The 21336-nt window shown below is 35.6% G+C and overlaps 2 long non-coding RNA genes across 2 annotated transcripts in view; one reads left to right on the forward strand and one right to left on the reverse strand.

Moving 5' to 3' along the window:
- Positions 1–21336, forward strand: part of LOC309653125 — a 701885-nt gene that overhangs the window by 664729 nt on the left and 15820 nt on the right. Inside the window, exon 2 of the long non-coding RNA XR_014258998.1 lies at positions 1–21336. This exon is cut by the window's right edge and continues 15820 nt beyond it. This is a non-coding gene — a long non-coding RNA (uncharacterized lncRNA).
- The window catches only part of LOC309653140, an 803279-nt gene that overhangs the window by 54765 nt on the left and 727178 nt on the right, over positions 1–21336 (reverse strand). The gene's annotated exons all lie outside the window — the stretch shown is intronic.

Below are 21336 nucleotides of genomic sequence, written 5' to 3' on the forward strand. Positions count from 1 at the left end.
ATGAAAAAAAAATTAATTACATGGGACTGAGTGAACTGATGAGGATGATTATAATTTTTGTGACTTTCTGTTTGAATAAAAAAAATAAAATAAAATCAAAAAAAAAAAATTAAAAAGAACTGTTTGAGCTGCTTGGAGTCACTGGAGCTAGCAGGCACTGGGTTGAGAAGTCAGAGGTGGCCTATATTTGTAGGATCCAGCAGGGAGCCACTTAAAGTTGTGTGAGTCAGCCTGGTGCTGGGGCAGGCTGACTCTGGGGTCTGTGGTAAAGTAGGACACTCACTCTACTCTCTTTCTGCCACAGGAATGTTTCTCTGTCCACACTGGGTTGCCTGGGTTTGGAGGAGTAATGGTAGTAGTTTGAATCTATCTTTTCTACTCTCCCCAATAAGTCCTTTCTTATTTCTGTGCTTTACCCAAGTGCTGTACTCTTTCACCTCAAGTACTTGGCTTATGTTAAGGCATTTTCAAGCACAGATAGTAGTTCAGATTGATGTTTTTGGGGGGATGAGTGGTAGAAGTTCCTATGCTGTCATTTTTCTCTTATTCATTTTTGAAGAATTGTTTTGATGGATATAGAATACTTGGTTGACAGTTATTTTCTTTCAGCACTGTTAATGTGCTATCCCAGTGCCTTCTGGCCTCCATGGTTTCTGATGATAAATCAGCCTTTTAATCTTGTAGAAGATTTTATGGATGTGATGAGTCACCTGTCTCTTGCTGTTTTCAGGATTTTCTTTGTCTTTCAACAGTTTGATTATGGATTATGGTATATCTGAGTTTGGATTTCTTTGAATTTATTCTACTGGAGTTCACTGAGCACCTTGGATGTGTATATTAATGTATTTCATCCAAATGAGGAAGTTTTTTTGCCATTATTTTTTCAAATATTTTTTCCTCCTTTTTCTCTCTCCTCTTTCTGAACTCTCATTATGTGCATTTTGGTATGCTTGATGGTGTCCCACAGGTTTCTTAGGTTCTGTTTATTTTTCTTTAATTTTATTTCTTTTCTTCAGATAAGATATCTCAATTAACCTACCTTTGAGTTTCCTGATTCTTTCTTCCCCTTGCTCAAATATGCTATTAAGCCTCTTAATAAAATTTGAATTTCAATTATTCTATGTTTTAACTCCAGAACTTCTATTTGGTTCCTTTTTAAAATTTTCTTTCTTTATTAATATTCTCTGTTTTTTGACACATTGTTCTCCTACTAACTTTTTTTCTTCAGACATGACTTCTTTTTCGTTTTTTGAACATGTTTAAAATAGCTGATTAAAGTCTTTTTTTAGTAAGCCCAATGTTTATGCTTCCTCAGGGACATTTTCTATTGATTGCTTTTTTTCTTGTGTATGGGCTATACTTTTTAATTTGTTTGCATGTCTAGTATTGTTTTTATTGAAAACCAGACATTTATTTTTTTAATTTTTTAAAAAGAGTTTTATTGAGATGTAATTAATATGCCACACAATTCTCCCATTTAAAGCATACAACTCACTGGCTTTTGGTGTATTCACAGAGCTGTGCCTCCATCACCATAATCAACTTTAGAACATGTCCATCATCCCAGAAAGAAACCCTGTACTTCTTAGCTGCCATCCCCCACCTCCTCCATCCCTCCCAGCCTTAGACAACCACTAGTCTACGTTCTGTTTCTATACATTTGCCTAACAATGGGGGTTTTGCTCACCGAAATTCTTGGGTCCTCCATCACTTGGGTCACTCCTGGGTGCTGATTCCCTGGCACATCCAGCCTGCCCAGAGTGCAGGCTCACAGGCTGAGCCCACCCAGAGAACACAAAACACCCTGAGGCAGAGAGGCCTGGAAGCTGAATACATCAGTGTGTGTGTGTGTGTGTGTGTGTGTGTGTGTGTGTGTGTGTTGGGGGGTGTTTCAGGGCTGTGGGCCAGATTCTGACAATATCTGCTTATCATGCTGCTTCTCTATGCTGCCCATGGCCCTCTTCCCATCCAAGTATCTTCTTTGCTTCCCTCCATTAAATGGCACCTCTTTCTTCCAAGATCCAGGACCAGTATTGTGAAAAGTCTCTCCTCCTCATCCTCACCTCATTTACTGCATCCTCTTCCCGGATGGGAGGGACTGTGGCTTTAGAAATGATGGTCAGGGCATGTGTTTCTGCTCTGAGACCTAAAGATGGAGATTGGACAGCTGAACAGAGTTCTGGCGGAGAGCATCCACAGGCAAATGGGGGAAGCAGAAATAGGCTTGGAGTTTGCATGGATCAGTTAGCAAGCCTGAGGGCCTGGAGTGGGACTCCTGAGGGTAAAGGCCATGATGAAGTGGGGAGAGAGGGTGAGAGCAAAATCCTGCATGCAGGCTCTTGGTGACCTTGATAAGGAAAACCAGACATTTTAAATAATATAGTATGACACTTCTGGAAATCACATTCTCCTCTCACCCTAGTGTTGGTTGTTTTTGTTGACTTTGCTTTTGTTGTTTGCTTGTTTGGTGAATTTTCTGAACTAATTTTGTAAAGTCCATATTCTTTGTCATGTGTGGTCACTTATGTCTCTCTCCAATTAATTTGCTGGTCACCTAACGATTTAACAGAGATTTTCTTAAATATCTGTAAACAATATGTCTCCCAATCTTTGCTAAGAGACCTATGTTCATGTTGGGACACACTTTGAACACTCAGCTAGGCATTTTACTACTTTGCTTTAGCCTTCACTTCCTGCTAGCTCAAAGCCTCAAGGTTAGCCACTAATGAGGCTTAGTGCCTGCTTAGGTCTTTGCTGAACATCCTGCATAGCAATAGGTGAGTACATGACCATTTAGATTTCCAAGAATATGTTTGAGCTTTTCAAAACCCCATATATATCTCTAATTTCTCAGCTTTTCATTCTAAGGAGTTTGATTAGCTAAATGTTTGCCTCAAGTTTTAATCATCATCCTAGTTACTCACAATGCTCAACAATTGCTTCTGATTGTTTTTGACGTGCTCCCAGAGAAAAGACAATTCACACTGAGTGAGCTCTGAGGCCAAGTAAAGACAATCTTGCAAGTGAGGTCTTCCAGGGTAATCCAGCCATTTCAAATAAAAATAATTCTCTTGGAATGGGGCTCTGCAAGAGTTACAACCTCATTCTGCTCCCTTCAATGCCAGGCTGCTTGCTGGTTTTCGCTGTGACTATGGGCTTTTGGTATTCAAGCGTATCTTGTTGCTGTCAAAGGAGTGATGGGATTAGGCCAAGTTAACCTGCCACAGATTCCATTGTTCTTATCAGGATTCAGATATATTTCTTGAACATAGGCTTCCCAGATTGGTGTAAGCCTTTGCTTAATTACTAGAGTTGTGAGTAAATTTATTCTGACAATTTTTGCCAGTATTCTCATTGTTTTTATAGAGGAGTGGGTTTTCAGAGGTCTTCACCCTGCCATTTTTGCTGATGTTTTTTGTTACCTGAAATTTGTACTTTTAGTTTTTCTATTTTAAATTGAAACATTAAGGACTCACAATTGTGAGGCCAAAAAAGGTAATTTTTAAAAGTGACTTTTATTAAAAAACTTACTGTAAAAATGAGTCTTTTCTTTGACAATGTAACTTTCTTCAAGGAGTAACAACAATACAGTGTAGTAAAAATAGCCTGGTCAAATGGAAATGTATGCATATTTTCATAGACATCAGGAGAGCCCCATTAATTTTTATTTCTTTTGATCTTATATTTATATACTACCATGATGTAAAATTAGACCTAACAAAATTAGACTTTTCATCAATAAAAAATTGTTTTGCATGACTTGACTACTCCTTGCCTGTATTAAGTTACATTACACAAAAGACCCTTATTTATTAGATTCAAGAATAAAGAAGAAATATGACACCTAAATAAAATTTCGCATAACAAGCATTGGTTATTTATTGTTTCATCAACATTTAAATAACTGGAATCACACACAAAAAAGAGAAAGATGATTTGGTGAACATGACAGGTACAAAGTATTATCTCTCTTGTAAATGGGACTAAAAGGAACTGAAATGCAAGGCGCAATATTAAAAGTGTGAATTATGATAGTTTTATATTTTTTGAAAAGCAATGTGTATCAAGATACTGCTAGTTTCCTGGCACTAGTGACTTCTACTATTTCAAATTCTCAGAATACTTATCAGAGCAATTAGCTACTATGTGCCAACAATGAAGGCTCTGTGTTTAGATGACTCATCTCCTGTTTTAATTGTTCTAGTTAATTTCCTATTTATCATCCTGCTTTCTTTGCTGAGTATTCTCAGTGTGATTTATTTCTTCTCATCACATATGCCCTAGGTCCTAAGGCCCAGTTAGTAACTTAACTTTGAGCTTATCTCCACATAAATTTTTTTAACATCTTTATTGGAGTATAATTTCTTTACAACGGTGTGTTAGTTTCTGCTTTATAACAAACTGAATCAGCTATACATATACATGTATTCCCATATCTCCTCCCTCTTGCATCTCCCTCCAACCCTCCTTATCCCACCCCTCTAGGTGGTCACAAAACACCGAGCTGATCTCCTTGTGCTATGCAGCTGCTTCCCACTAGCTAGCTATTTTTCATTTGGTAGTGTATATATGTCCATGCCACTCTCTCACTTCATCACAGCTTACCGTTCCCACTCCCCGTGTCCTCAAGTCCATTCTCTACGTCTGTGTCTTTATTCCTGTCTTGCACCTAGGTTCTTCATGACTTTTTTTTTTCCTTAGATTCCATATATATGTGTTAGCATACTGTATTTGTTCTTCTCTTTCTGACTTACTTCACTCTGTATGACAGACTCTAGGTCCATCCACCTCACTACAAATAACTCAATTTCGTTTCTTTTTATGGCTGAGTAATATTCCATTGTCTATGTGTGCCACACCTTCTTTATCCATTCATCTCTTGACAGACACTTAGGTTGCTACCATGTCCTGGCTATTGTAAATAGAGCTGCAATGAACATTGTGATCCACATAAAATTAATATGATGATATTATTTACTATCCAGAGCAGGCAGCTCCAGGTATTTTCCATTTGTCCTTATAACACTTGAGTGAGAAGGAGTTTATATGAAGTGTTCTTGTCTAACAGGGGTTCTGTGTATGACAGGAATGTGGCAGTGTGTATTAAAAAAGAAATGGTAGGTGAAGAATCTATGGTAACTGCTTCATCCAAATAGGTTCTCAGCTCTCAGTAGATAGGTTTATTTTCACCTTTCTCTCGATATCCCTGTATCTACTACAATTTTACCAAGGCAAAGAGAAATTAAATTGTATTTTTTAAGGATACATTGTGGAGAATGTTTTTGCAGTTCTGATAGAAATATTACTTAATCCATTCTTAACCCAGGAAAAAATATTAAAAATACAATGAATACAGAATATTTCTCTAATTTGAACCAGCATGGAAGTATAAAATAAATTGTTTCATTTAAGTAATGATCTTATTAGTTTCAACTGCATATTATTCCTAGAACTGGACTAACAGTGTTACAAATTTCAGATTCTCAAGATATTTGCCTTAATGAAGTGTTTATTATAATTGTTGTATCAGGTATTTGTATGTATATTAGTACTTGTAAAATGGTATACATTTAAAATAGTTAATGCTCATCTTAAACACATTCAGAAAACTACATCTGACTCTTATTAATCATGTAGAGTGTTCCACTTACCATGTTATTACTGGAAATGGAGTTAAGTAAAAATGATCCTTACTCTCTAAGCACTCTCAATCTACTGTGAAAGACTAAAAAAATGAAAAGTAAGGGGTGCTACTAAAGCTCAGAAGAGAGGCATGTAACCCAGGCATAGAGGACATTTAACCCAGAGAAATACCTGGAGTTGCCTGCTCTGGATACTAAATAAGATTATTATACGAACTCTTATAAAGAGATAAGCTCAAAATTCATTATATTCTAGTCAAAAGGAACAATATGTGCAAACGCCCAGAGATCTAAGAGAACATGGCCCATTCAGGAAGTACAAATAGTTCAGTATGGTTGGAGCATAGATGGAGGGAAGGTTGATGCCAAAAGGCAGACATATGTGTGGGGTATATGTAGGGCAGTGGTAGAGGATGTGTCTGACCAGGTAGGCAGTATCTAGGCGATAATGAAGGGTTTTGTATATCATATTAAGGAATAACGATTCATACTGAAATTGATGTAGAGGTATTGAAATGTCTTAAGCAAGGGAGTATTCTAATCAGACCTGAGTTTTAGAATGAGTGTAATACAGTTATTCCAGAGTAATTTGTTATAGAAACCCAAGCTAAGACAGAAATTGGTACCAAGAAGTAAAGTGCTGCAGTAACAAATACCTAAAAATTTGAAAGTGGCTTTGGAGCTACGGAACAGGTAGAGGCTGGAGGAATTTTAAGGTGCATGTTAGAAAAAACTGATATTGCAATGAAGCGACTGCTAAAGGCGATAGTGGTGAGGACTCAGAAAGAGGCAAGCTGGAAAGAAAGCTTACATTTTCTTAGAAAATGCATAAATCATCAGGAAAAGAATACTGCTAAAAATATGGATGGTAGAGGCCATTCTGATGAAGTCTCAGAAAGAAATGAAGAACCTGATGGAAACTGGAGTAAAGGTGGCCCTTGTTATAAAGTAGCAAAGAATTTGGTTGAATTGCATTTGTGTTCTAACGTTTTGTGGAAGGTAGAACTTGTGAGTGATGAAATTGGATGTTTAACTGAAGAGGTTTCTAAGCATAATGTTGAAGAAGTGGCTTGGTTCCTCTTGGCTGCTACAGTAAAATGCAAAAAGACGAACAAGTTGAAGGCAGAATTGTTAAGCAGAAAGGAAGCGGAACTTAAAGATTAGGAAAATCTGAGCCTGTCCATATTAAAAAAAAATGATAAAAACATGTTTGGAAGAGAACACTAATGATGTGTGATCAACTGATAAGAATTTTAGCGCAAGTGTGAACCACAGAACTAATTAGCTCTCCCAGTAGGAACATGTCAGTTTCAGCTAAAGGGGACAGAGAAAGCAGGATGAAATGAAGGAAAGCTGTGAAATTTCTTGGATTTTACAGGATGAGATCATAGAGCCATTTAGGTGTTTAAGTGGGCTGTTGAGACAGGGAAAGAATGATCCTGAAGGCAATTCAGAGATTATCAAGGCTGCCGTCCTAGTTTTTAAAAGAGGGCGTTGGTAACATTTTGGTTTCAACAGGCCGAATAGCCTCTGCCCAAAGCCTTGGGAAGAGGACCACACAGAGCTATGGTAATGGGGTTGCTCCAAGTCTGGGAGGCATAAACCCTACCTGGCAGAGCTGCAGGGGAAGAACTGCCACCTCAGTGGGTCCAGAAAGTGAGACCTCCACCCCAGTGGGTCTGAAAGACAGAGCATAGAGCCAAAGCCAATCCTCTTTGATCTCATAAAGTTTGCCTTGCTAGGTTTTGGACTTGCTTGGGACCTATCACCCCTTTTATCTTTCCAAATTATCCCATTTAGAATGGGAAAATCTAGCCTATGCTTGTCCCACCATATATTTTGGAAGCACATAACTTGTTTGGTTTCACAGGTTCATAGCTGGTGAGGAATTTTGCCTCAGTATTAATTGTACCTCTCAAGTCTCACCCATACCTGATTTAGATGATATTTAGGTGAGACTTTGGGCTTTAGACTTGAGAGTTGATAATGGATGAGTTAATACTTTGCGGGCTGTTGGGATAAAGTGAATATATTTTGTATGTGAAAAGCACGTAAATTTTTAGAGACTATGGATGGAATGCTGTGGACTGAATATTTGTACCCCCCCCCCAGTTCATACGTTGAAGCCTTAATCCTCAATGTGATGGCATTTGGAGGTGTAGCCTTTGGGAGGTAATTAGTTATGAAGGTAGAGCCCTCATGAATGGGATTAGTACCTTTATAAGAAGAGACATGAGAGAAATGATCTATCTCTCCACTATGTGAGGATACAGCAAGAAGCTGGCTGTTTGCAGACCAGGAACACAAAATCTGTTGGAACCTTAATCTTGGACTTTACAGACTCAAGAACTGTGAGAAATAAATGTTTGTTGATTAAGCCACCAAGTCTATGGTAATTTGTTATAGCAGCCCAGACCGACTAAGACAAATAGTGAACCCACCCATGTGTAGCTCATCTTGCTCATCTTTCTAAAAATTTCCTGCTTAGGTCCTTCATGGTTTCACATTGTCTTCAGCACAAAACACAATTCCTAACCCAGACTGTGGGTGGTAGGGTAATCAAGGAAGGCTTCTGAGAGGAGATATTGCCTGAGCTGAGTCATGTAAGAAACAGAGGAGCTATTTGTGCTAAGAAGGATGTTTTGACATAGAAGAAGCAGCACGGGCAAAGGTCCAGAAATATAAGGAAGCAAAACACAGAGAAATGTATGATGGGAGTATAGACTGGTGAAGAACATGGCAAAAAGTGAACATGGGGTGCATGTGGGAGAGTTGTGGGGTCTGGAGAAATTGGTACATGTTTCAGAGATTTTTAGAAGATAATATTGACAAGACTTTGTGTCTGACTTGATGAGTAAGACTCACAGGGATGAAGAGGAAGAGATTGAGATGATTTTGATTCTTCTGTTTTGGGCCACTGGATGGATGGTGGTGGCATTCACAGAGACCACAAGAGGGCAAATGAGCAGATTTTAGGTAGAAGATACTGAGTTCATTTAGGGGTATATTGAGTTTGAGGTGTTCAAGTAGAGATTTCCAGTGAGCCTAGGGCTCAAGGAACTATCCTAGGGCAAAATTGCTTAGACTATTAAAACACTTCAAACCGTATTTTGATACTACAAACATAAGTTTACATAAATTTTAGCTTAGAGCTTACCTAGTGTATTAAATGTTTTAGCAGTAGCAGCCCATTTGGTAATCATTCACTCTATTCTATACAGTATACATTAACTAGAAACTACTTTTTAATCTGTGACTTCAGAGGTTTAGATTTTATAAACTAGCTTTTGACATTTATATTTATACTTACTTATGCATACTCCATTAGACTGTAGAGGAGAAGAGAGTAGTTGACAAAGAGAAAGTAAAGATATTTGTTATTATTAATTCAATTTGCTTAAAACTGCATTTTTAATAAGCATAGTAGAGTAGTAGTAGAGTCTGGAAGCTGAATTTTTTTTTAAGATTTATTATTTATTTATTTATTTAATTTATTTTTGGCTGGGTTGGGTCTTCAGTTGAGGCACATGGGATCTTTGTTGAGGCATGCAGGATCTTTCGTTGCAGCGCACAGGATTCTCTCTAGTAGTGGTGTGCGGATTTTCTCTCTCTAGTTGAGGCACGTGAGCTCAGTAGTTGTGGTGCACAGGCTTAGTTGCCCAGTGGCATGTGGTATCTTAGTTCCCTGACCAGGGCTCGAACCCACGTCCCCTGCATTGTAAGGTGGATTCCTTACCATTGGACCATGAGGGAAGTCCCTGGAAGCTGAAATTTATTAGAATAATTTCAAGAATAGACTAGAAGTTTGAAGATGCATGTACTCTATTTTACTTGCATTTTATTTATCATTTCCTTTAAGGAGAAAGAAACTAAAATAAAAATTTATAGAGTTGTTATACTAATGAGGTGGCACTATCATGATTAGGATCATAACAGTAATGATGTCTTTCTTTTCATCACATTTATATCTGCTTCTTACCAAATAATTCTGTTAATATTGTAATTGTTAGAAATAGCTCATTCTAAAACTTTATTTAGGCTCATAAATATTTCACATTAGGGAATCTTCCATTACAGAGACTTTTACAAATAATGCAGGTGGCTAAATATCAAGGTTTACTTAACTAGCCATTGCAAGAGAGGGGAGAGTTGACACAAGATCATCCCAGTGACAGCTTTGGAGGTTGATGAATACCAATGGATATCATTAAAATTTTCTCCCTAACTTGCTTTTCATCATAATAAATGCACTATGGAAAAAATGCTGCAATTGTATAGGCCTTATTTCCTCTAAATCATATCTTGTAAAATGCTTTAAAATATATCCATCTTTTATGGAATGGATGGCTGCTCTTCAAAATAAAATATGCATTATAGAGGCAGACAGGAAAGGGAAGAATTTTCTCAGAAATTTAAACTTATGAAAGCCTGAATTTGTGATAACTATGCATTCTGTGCTCCTGAAACAATAGCATCCATCTGTAATTGTCAATATCAAAGGCAACAAAGCAAGAGGTAATCTGAAAAAAAAAAAAAGGCTTGAGAAAAGCAAGAGAAAGTCTGCTAGTACCCACTTAACAGATATTTGTAGCTAAGGGAAACTCATGTGAGGCACTTTGAAATGAAAGAAATCCCATTTTGTGAGTTTTAATGTCCTCTGCTGGTTTCTTGTGTGTAGTAAATGAATGTGCCCACTGGTATGGAACCTAATGTGCTTGTTAGCAGGCTCATATTGCTTATTTGTGCCCAGGGCCACAAAGAATTCAAATTGAAATGAGTGAGAAAGTCATGTAGATCAGACTTTCCTTTTTACTTTCATTTTGTTTAGTTTATTCATTCATAAAGTCCCTTATTTATTGATTGCCTACTATTGACTTCTGTGTTAGGTAGAGGTAGCCAGCAGGTACTGAGACAGTTAGTTACATAAATGAACTGGACAGTTCCTGCCCTGGGAGGAACTCAGTCTAATACTGGAGTAGCTCATTTAAATAAATAAATGCACAGTGTAAAGAGTTCTCTAACAGATGTCTAAACAAAAATAAAAAGAAGCACAGAAGACAGAGCAATTAGCTTCAAGGGAAAGTGGAAGAAGAGTGGCATAGGAAGAATAAATAATCTCCAGATCAATGTAATGTGTTTGCATCCTCTCTCCCTATGCTTTGCTTGCCATCATACTAGAATTTTCAAAAATTAGCATTTCTATTGCTCTTAGGGACTAGCAACTGGAGTTCATGTTCCTATCTGCACTCCCTTTACATCACCCCTATGAAGTATGCATAGTGGGTTTGACAAGATGTATTTGCCAGGAGAAAAAGATATTTAATTTATTATGTCTATGAGAAAAGTATATTTTCTTCCTGTAACTCATATTATGAAAGATCTGCCTCATTTCTGAGTGTGGTATTATGTCTTTAGGCCATATTTTCTGCCAGAAGTATCTATTTCCCCTTTTGTGAACATAAAAGTTGATTATACATGTATTCAATTTAGAAATTTGTAGTTGGGTTATTTTTTCAGGATCAGAAATTTTCACTTAAGTGAATTCAGCCATGCAAGGAGCCACAGGCAGACAGGAATGATTCTTGTTCAGGTACTGTTGTGTTTACCTGGCCTGCCAAATCTGGACTACAGATGTTGCTTGAGTTTATCTGTTTTCAATTTTTAACTTAACAACTTATGAAGAGGTCCTATGAAATCACCAATTAGTTGAAAGAAACCAAATGCTTGCACAAAAATATTTAAAAGATGAATAGTTCCATGATTGAATCTGTAATTACAAAAAACACTGAAAAGTTAAAGTGTTTTTCTTTTTAAATTGGTGCCAAAATTCATTTAGTGGTGGACATGATCTGAACTGATTTATGACTGTTTATTATCTTTACTTATACACCTAATGTAAATATTTATATACTTCATGACAGAAATATTTATCGATTTGATTATGGGATGCTGTTCCAGATAGTGATGGGAGTGTTAATATATGTAATATATGTCCCATTACATTTTTAAAATATGAAGTGTCCTGATTTCTGAAGAACATCTAAACCTAAGGAATTGAAAAAATATAATAGCATTTGTATATCTAAGGTGATTCCTAATCTTTAGCTCAAAAGTATACTTCTGTACGAGATCATTAAACAGTACTTCTCTCATGTAACTGGTAAGATTCTACTTGTCCTTAGGAATTCCCCTTAGATGTGACCTCCTCTGTGAAGCCTTTTCTTACTCTCATAGTTAATAATTACTTCCTCAATACTTGATTTATATGTCTAAAATACTTATTATATTGTATAGATGTTATTTCTTTGCAAGATGTCTCTACAATTAGACTATGAGTTCTCAAAGGGCACTACTTTTTTCTGTCACTGTGTTTAGTAGAGTATTTGTCACTGACTAGATTTTCAGTAAATTTTGAATAACCTTCTGGTAGATGGCATACAATTTAAAAATAATTTAAAAACTTGATATTTGCCTAGGGATTTCTTGATAGCAACCAATCATCTTATTCATTCATTTATTATTCTGGAGCATGTGCTATGTGTATAGAAAGCTGATATTTGCTATGAAAGAAATAAAATGAAGTTTAAATTTATTTCTTATTGTTCAAGATCTCACAATGTCATTAGCTATCAATAAATCCACATGCAAATGTAATACGTTATCTGTTCTGTTTAAGGGCTAAAAGAATGCACAGACATTAAATGCTAAAGGAGATCAGAAAAGATATAGAATTATAGGGTAGAGCTTGCATAATCCACATGGGCCAGATATATGCATAGACCTTAGTAGAAGATGAAATCTACTGGAAATGGGCAAGGCTAAAGTAACTAACTGGATATACGAGCAAGCCTCATAAAAGAAGAATGGCAACATCAGTCAAAATGCCCAAAAGGTCATAGTAGAATCATAATCCTGCTTGGTGGGCACTCAAGAATTCAATATGGTGGGTCAGCCATGGTCAAAGGAATCTCTAGCTCATAATTTTTTCACAAGGTATGGCCAATTGACCTACATGTATCAAAGTCACTAGTTGAGTTTATTTAAACTGCAGAGGCCTAGGCCCAATTTCAGACCTTTGAATTAGAATCCTTAGGAAATTAGAATTTGCTTGTAGTTTTATTTGCTTGTGTATTAGTTTTCTATTGTTATATAACAAGTTACCTCAAAAATAGCACCTTAAAACATCATTCATTTATTATCTCACATTTTCCATAGGTCAGAAGTCTGGGCATGGCCTGGTTGGAAAATGTTAAATGAGGCTGCTCTCTCATCTGTGGCTCAGGGTCCTCTTCTAAATTCATTCAAGTTGTGGACAGAACTCAGCTTCTTATGGTTGTAAGACTGGGATTCTCATTCTCTTGCTGGCTGTTGACCAGGGGCAACTCTCAGCTCCCAGAGGTTGCTCCAAGTCCTTGCTGTTGGGGCCCTTTCATCTTCAAGTCAGCAACAGCACATTAAATTCTTCTGGTGCTTTGAATCTCTGGTTTCCTCTTCTACAACCAGCCAGCTACAAATTTCAGCTTTTTTTTTTTTAATGAAAAATATAAAAGCAATTTATTCACGAAAAGAGAAATAAGCCTCACAGGGTCTTCTAGTTTATCTACTTGTATGCCTTTAAAAAAATACATATACAGATTTCTAACAGAATATTAATAGAGTATAAATAATAGTTGATATTAACAGAGTTAATTAACAGCATTGTAATATAGACTTTGATTTATGATATATCAACATTGGTTTAAAAAATCACCTATGTCAACAAAGTGAAGAAACCAGAACAAGCTGTATCAACATTAAAAATCATAACAGAAAAATATAACATTTTTTTGTTTATTGACTTACTCCATTTCACAGAACTACCAAAATATCAGTGATCTCAAAATATGTAAATGCAATTAAAATATCTAGTAAAATATCCAGCATTTTATCCAGTAAAGGTCAGAGTAGGGAAGTAACTGAGGTCAGGATATTTATTTTCCCATTTCTCTGCTCACTGATTTGCAGTGGGTTGACTGTCTCCCTATACAGAAGTCATAGTTCCATTAACAGAACCCTCATACGATCTATACCATCTTTATGTTTTGGAAACTGATCTTTTAAAACTTTCTGCTTTTAAAGGGTTTATATGATTAAGACAGGCCCCCCAGATGTTCTCTGTATTTTAAGGTCAACTGATTTACGACTTTATTCACAACTTCAAAATCCCTTCACTGTAGTACCTATATTAGTCTTTATTTGAATACCACGGACCAGGAGTCTTGTGGAGAGCATCTCAGAATTTTGCTTCCCACAGTTTGTTTTTAAAGTAATACATACATATGACAAAGACATTCAAAAAGTATAGAAGGGAATGTACTGTGAAAAGTAAATCTCCCTCCCATACCTGATCCTGAGTTTCCCAGCTCTCTTCTCCATAGTCATCTGTTGAGATCAGTTTCTTCTGAATCATTCCAGATCTAGTCTTGTCAAAAATCATGTGTTTTTTTTCTCTACACTCATTAAAGTGTACTATACATATTATTATGCACTTAGATTTTTTTCCACTTGACAATGTATCTTGAAGCTCTTTAAACATCAGTACATCTAGACCCACTTTATTTTATATACTGGCCATGTATGCACATTTTGTGAAATGTTCTTCTAACCAGACTCCTCCCCCACTCACTCATGGCTCACTTTCTCACTTCATTCAGCTCACTGTTTAATTTCAACTTTTTGAGAGTCTTTTTCTGATCACCCAATATCAAGTAGTTACACTCTCATCATAGCACACTATTTAATTGTCCTCAACCTTTACTATTTGAAATAATCTTGTTCATTTATCTGTTTACTTGTTTTTGTCTATTTTCCCACCATACAAATAGAAGGTAACCTTAATGAGAACAGAGATCTCATCTATCACTGCTTTATCATTAGCTCCTGAAACAGTGTTTGGCACATGGCAGATGTGTTATAATTCTTTGCTAAGTATGTAATTCCATTATATTAATTCCATATTTCATTCAGCTAATAATTCATTTAGTTTGTTCACTACTATAATGCTGAAATGAAAATCAATGTTCATTGTTCCTGTATTTGTGAATGTAGCTGTAAGATATATTTGTAGAAGTGTAATTATTAGGTAAAATTATATATGCACTTATTATTTTGATAAGTATTCCCAAATTACCCAACATAAAGTGGTTTTTTTTGTTTTATTTTTAAACTTTGGGTTTATTTATTTATTTATTTATTTATGGCTGTGTTGGGTCTTCATTTCTGTGCAAGGGCTTTCTCTAGTTGTGGAAAGTGGGGGCCACTCTTCATCACGGTGCGCGGGCCTCTCACTATCGCGGCCTCTCTTGTTGCGGAGCACAGGCTCCAGACGCGCAGGCTCAGTAATTGTGGCTCACAGTCCTAGTTGCTCCGCAGCATGTGGGATCTTCGCAGACCAGGGCTCGAACCCGTGTCCCCTGCATTGGCAGGCAGATTCTCAACCACTGCGCCACCAGGGAAGCCCAAGTTTTTTTTTTAATTAATGTGGACTCCCAATAAAAATGTAAGAGAAATATGTATTTCCTTCAAATCTTGCACAACAAAATTTATTGTCAAACTTTCAAAAGTTTATTTTCATGTTTATTGTTAAAATTAGGAGTGATACTGAATACTTTTTATGTTTATAGCAATTTTTTAGTTTATTGTTACTGTTATTTATCCATGTCATTTTCTATTTTCCTATTGAGATTTTTGGGTTTTTCCCCTATTTTATTGATTTCTAAGGGCTATTTGTACATAAAGGAAATGAACTTTTTGCCTGTCATATGTGTTGTTAATATTTCCCCCAGTTTGACTTTTATATTTTGACTTGCTTTATGATATAATTTGCTATATATTATTTTTTATAAAATTCATGTAGTAAACTACATGAATCATTTTATGTCTTCTGGACTTCTGTTTTATATTTTGCTCAGGCAGTCTTTTCTCATCCCCAGAGTTTCTAAGAAAAACAATCTCATGCTTCTTACTCCTTGAATTTAACTATTTATTTTTGAAAATATATCTTTGATTTAAGGAATTATTTTTCAAATAATTTATATTTTTTTACTCTGATTTGAAGTTTCATCTCATCAGACACTTAATTTCTATATGTATTTGTATCCATAGCTGACCTCTCCTTTCTATTCCATGTATCTTTCTATCTATTCATGTGTCTGTACCAATATATTTAAAATACTGTAGCTTTATAATATGTTTTAATATCTGGTAGTTCCAATTGACCTCCACCTCTAATACTTTCCTTTTCCAGAATATTTCTACCTATTCTTGTATATTTATTTTCTCCACATGAATGATCACATTGAATTTATGCAGAGAACTAACTTCTTTACATTATTGAATCTTCCTCCCAAGAGCAAGGTACAGTATATGTTTTCTATTTTATTAGGCCCTCTTTTATTTACTTTTTTTTTTTTAATATTTGGTAAAAAATAAAATTTATGTCTTGAATTTTTCATGAAATTGAAGCATGGCTATCAAATGCTTCCTGATATTCCTGAAGCAATAATTTTATATATATGTACACATACATATATATATATATACACACATATATGTGTATATATATGTATACATATATATATACATACTTCCTTCTATGCTTCTATTCTTGCAAAATTAATAATTATCTCTTAGCAACCTGTGCTTTGAGCTCTTAAGCTCACTGGCTATTTGAGAAAGCATGTGACAGAGCTGAATCAAGCTGGCAGTCATTCACTAAATATCCGTGAATATAGTCAGCCAGTAAATCATCCATAAATATTTTCCTTTATTACAAAATCCCATGCTATTCTACAGAATTGTTTTATTGACAGTAAAAGTTCATACTTACCATGCTAATATCTTTATAAATTTGGTGATTAACCTTGCTATACTCAACAGAAGCTCTCTCAAACAGAATAATGCACTTAAGGGGACCTTTAAATGCTGGCTGTACATATTCTTATGATTTTCCTCCTTGAATATCAATAGTAGAAAATTTTGGGTTCTTTGATTAGCAAATGGATGTATATCAACTTCTACCACTTTTCCCATGAAGCACTGGTTGCACATATGTCAATTGATTCTCTGATGACAATAAACGTTGCTGTTGCTATTGTTGTTGTTGGTGGTGTGTTTGTTTCATTCCTCTATGGCCAGTTTTATACTGTTTTGTAGCCTCTTTCAACTATGCCTGGGTCATTGGCTTGACCCAGAATTGATGGCTTCAGTTCTTGTACAGCTAGATTGAAAATCCCTTGCAAGTTCAAACCAGTTATCTTAATAAGTATGCTTTCAACTTCTCCATCCATATATGTTTTTGAACTCAGTGATTCCTGATTCAGCCTCAGAGTTTAACTGACAACCTTGGTAAAATCCTGTAGGAGTCCAAGTCTGGGTCTCGTTCAGCAGACTTTCCCTTAAGCAGATCTCTTCCATTCCTGAAGAGCCTGTCTGGTATTTCCAGTTAATAGTGTTTTAAAATTTGCTTTCATGTGCAGGTTCTTTGAATTTTTAATATAGTTTATTGTAGGCATTTGAAATTGCTATTTTAAATAGTAGTTTCATTTTATTTATGTTAGAATTATTATTTTCAGAAGAGTGTTTTAAGTGTGCACTAAAGATTGAGAGCCAAGGCTTAGGAGTAGGGGATGGCTTTAGGAACAGAGTGCAGGTCCTGAATCTAAGAAGAACTCAAGATCGAAATCAGTAAGTTGTGGTTCAGGGCCAGGCTTGAATCTAGCAGGAATATTGGAGTACATATAAGAAAACTCAGATCTTAGCTCATAGATGGCCTCATAGGAATTCATATATAATTGTATCTAAACCATCTGTCACATCGTGATTACTTGTATACCTATTTTTCTCTCTTACTAATTGTGAACTCCTTTAGGTTAAGGGTCACATCTAGTTTATCTCTGAGCCTCTAATGCAAAAATCCAGACATAGCCTGGCCATTGAATGAATTGTTTTCACTACTTATTTCTGCTGTGCTATCTTGTGACAACTACCCAATATTTCTTCCATGTGCTCTTCAATGTCAAGTGATACTGACTAGGTAATTCAGCTACTTCCAAAATATCTTAAACTTCACTGGAAAGGAAGTTGATGAACCATGATTTAGATGTATTGAGTTTGAGGTAATTGTAAGAGATTTAAGTATAAATGCCTTGGAGAAGTAGAGAGGAGAAGATCAAAACTGAAATCTTTTTCTATATAATTGTGATTGTCCTTGCAAAAGGTTCCATAACATTGCCATGCCAAAAAGGATGGTTTAAAAAAATTTTGTACTGTGGAGTGTTACAGCAAGTGGCAATACTGACTTTCCTCCTCAGTTGAATCAAACATATGTAAATGTCACCAGACAGTACATTTGCAATGCTATTACCATAGGTTTTTTTTTCATATTTAAACAACTTTATTATTATTTTTTAAAAGTTATTTATTGGAGTATAGTTGATTTACAATGTTGTGTTAGTTTCAACTGTACAACAAAGTGAATCAGCTATGCGTATACGTATATCCCTTCTTTTTTGTATTTCCTTCCCATTTAAGTCACCACAGAGCAATGAGTAGAGTTCCCTGTGCTATACAGTATGTTCTTATTAGTTATCTATTGCATACATAGTATCAATAATGTATATATTTCAATCCCAATCTCCCAATTCATCCCACCCCCTTTCCACCTTGGTATCCATACATTTGTTCTCTACATCTGTGTCTCTATTTCTACTTTCTAAATAAGATTGTCTATACCAATTTTTTTAGATTCCACATATATGTGTTAATATACGACATTTGTTTTCCTCTTTTTGACTTACTTCATTCCGTATGACAGTCTCTAGGTCCATCCATGTCTCTACAAATGACCCAAATTTGTTCCTTTTAATGGCTGAGTAATGTTCCATTGTATATATGGACCACATCTTCTTTATCCATTGCATTGTTGATAGACATTTAGGTTGTTTCCATGTCCTGGCTATTGTAAATAGAGCTGCAATGAACACTGGGGTGCATGAGACTTTTTGAATTATGGTTTTCTCTGGGTATATGCCCAGTAGTGGGATTGCTGGGTCACATGGTAGTTAAATTTTAATTTTTTTTAAGGAACCTCCATACTGTTCTCCATAGTGGCTGTATCAATTTACATTCCCACCAACAGTTTAAGAGGGTTCCCTGTTCTCCACACCCTCTCCAACATTTATTGTTTGTAGATTTTTTGATGATGGTCATTCTGACCAGTGTGAGGTGATACCTCATTGTAGTATTGATTTGCATTTCTCTAATGATTAGAGATGTTGAGCATCTTTTCATGTGTTTGTTGGCCATCTCTCTATCTTTGCAGAAATGTCTATTTAGGTCGTCCACCCATTTTTTGATTGGGTTGTTTGTTTTTTTGAAATTGAACTGCATGAACTGTGTGTATATTTTGGTGATTAATCCTTTGTCAATTGCTTCATTTGCAAATATTTTCTCCCATTCTGAGGGTTGTTTTTTCATCTTGTTTATGGTTTCCTTTGTTGGGCAAAAACTTCTAAATTTCCTTAGGTCCCATTTGTTTATTTTTGTTATTATTCTCATTACTCTAGGAGGTGGGTCAAAAAAATCTTGATGCAATTTATGTCAGTCTTCTGCCTATATTTTCCTCTAGGAGTTTTATAGTGTCTGGTCTTACGTTTGGGTATTTAATCTATTTTGAGTTTATTTTTTGTGTATGATGTTAGGGAGTGTTCTAATTTCATTCTTTTACATGTAGCTGTCTAATTTTCTCAGCATCAGTTATTGAACAGGCTGTCTTTGCTCCATTGTAAACTCTGGCCTCCTTTGTCACAGATTAGGTGACCATAGGTGTGGGGGTTTATCTCTGGGCTTTCTGTCCTGTTCCATTGCTCTATATTTCTGTTTTTGCACCAGTACCATACTGTCTTGATTACTGTAGCTTTGTAGAATAGTCTAAGTCAGGGAACTTGATTCCTCCAGCTCCATTTTTTTTCCTCTCAAGATTGCTTTTGCTATTCGAGGTCTTTTGTGTTTCCATACAAATTGTAAAATTTTTTGTTCTGCTTCTTTGAAAGCTGCCATTGGTAATATGATAGTGATTACACTGAATCTGTGGATTGCTTTGGGTACTATAGTCATTTTCACATTATTGATTCTTCCAATCCAAGAACATGGTATATCTCTCCATCTGTTTGTGTCATCCTTGTTTTCTTTTATCAGTATCTTATAGTTTTCTGAGTACAGTTCTTTTGCCTCCTTTGGTAGGTTTATTCCTAGGTATTTCATTCATTTTGTTGCAAGGGAAAATGGGATTGTTTCCTTAATTTCTCTTTCTGATCTTTCTTTGTTAGTGTACAGAAATGCAAGAGATTCTTGTGTATTAATTTTGTATCCTGCAACTTCACTAAATTCATTGATTAGCTCTAGTAGTATTCTGGTGGCATCTTTAGGATTTTCTGTATATAATATCATGTCAACTGCAAACAGTGACAGTTTTACTTCTTTACCAATTTGGATTCTTTTATTTCTTTTTCTTCTCTGATTGCCATGGCTAAGACTTCCAAAACTATGTTGAATAATAGTGGTGATAGGGGGAAACCTTGTCTTCTTCCTGATTTTAGAGGAAATGCTTTCAGTTTTTCACCATTGAGAATAATGATTGCTGAGGGTTTGCCATATATGGCATTTATTATGTTGAGGTACGTTCCCTCTGTGCCCCCATTTTGAGAGTTTTTATTATAAATGGGTGTTGAATTTTGTTGAAAGCTTTTTTCTGCATCTATTGAGATGACAATATGGTTTTTATTCTTCAGTTTGTTAATATGGTGTACCACATTGATTGATTTTGCATATATTGAAGAATCCTTGCATCTCTGGGATAAATCCCACTTGATCATGGTGTATGATCCTTTTAATGTATTGTTGGATTGGGTTTGTTAGTATTTTGTTGAGGATTTTTGTGTCTATGCTCATCAGTGATATTGGTCCGTAATTTTCATTTTTGATGATATCTTTGTCCGGTTTTGGTATCAGGGTGATGGTGGTCTTGTAGAACAAGTTTGGGAGTGTTCTTCCCTCTGAAATTTTTTGAAAGAATTTGAGAAGGATGGATGTTAGCTTTTCTATAAATGTTTGATAGAATTCACCTGTGAAGCCAGCTGGTCCTAGACTTTTGTCTGTTGGAAGATTTTTAATCACAGTTTCAACTTCATTACTTGTGATTGGTCTGTTCATATTTTCTATTTCTTCCTGGTTCAGTCTTGAAAAGCTAGTACTTTTCTAAGAATTTGTCCATTTCTTCCAAGTTTTCCATTTTGTTGGTCTATAGTTGTTTGTAGTAGTCTCTTATGATCCTTTGTATTTCTGCAGTGTCACTTGTAACTTCTCCTTTTTCATTTCTAATTTTATTGATTTGATTCCTCTCCCTTTTTTCTTGATGAGTCTGTCTAAAGGTTATCAATTTTGTTTACGTTCTCAAAGAACCACCTTTTAGTTTTATTGATCCTTGCTACTTTTTTTTTCATTTCTATTTCATTTATTTCTGCTCTGATATTTATGATTTCTTCTAGTAACTTTGGGTTTTGTTTGTTCTTCTTTCTCTAGTTGGTTTAGGTGTAAGTTTAAGTTGTTTATTTGAGATTTTTCTTGTTTCTTGAGGTAGAATTTTATTGCTATAAAC

The sequence above is a fragment of the Balaenoptera physalus genome (genome assembly GCF_965194825.1).
Source record: "Balaenoptera physalus genome assembly, chromosome: X".
Lineage (NCBI taxonomy): Eukaryota > Metazoa > Chordata > Mammalia > Artiodactyla > Balaenopteridae > Balaenoptera > Balaenoptera physalus.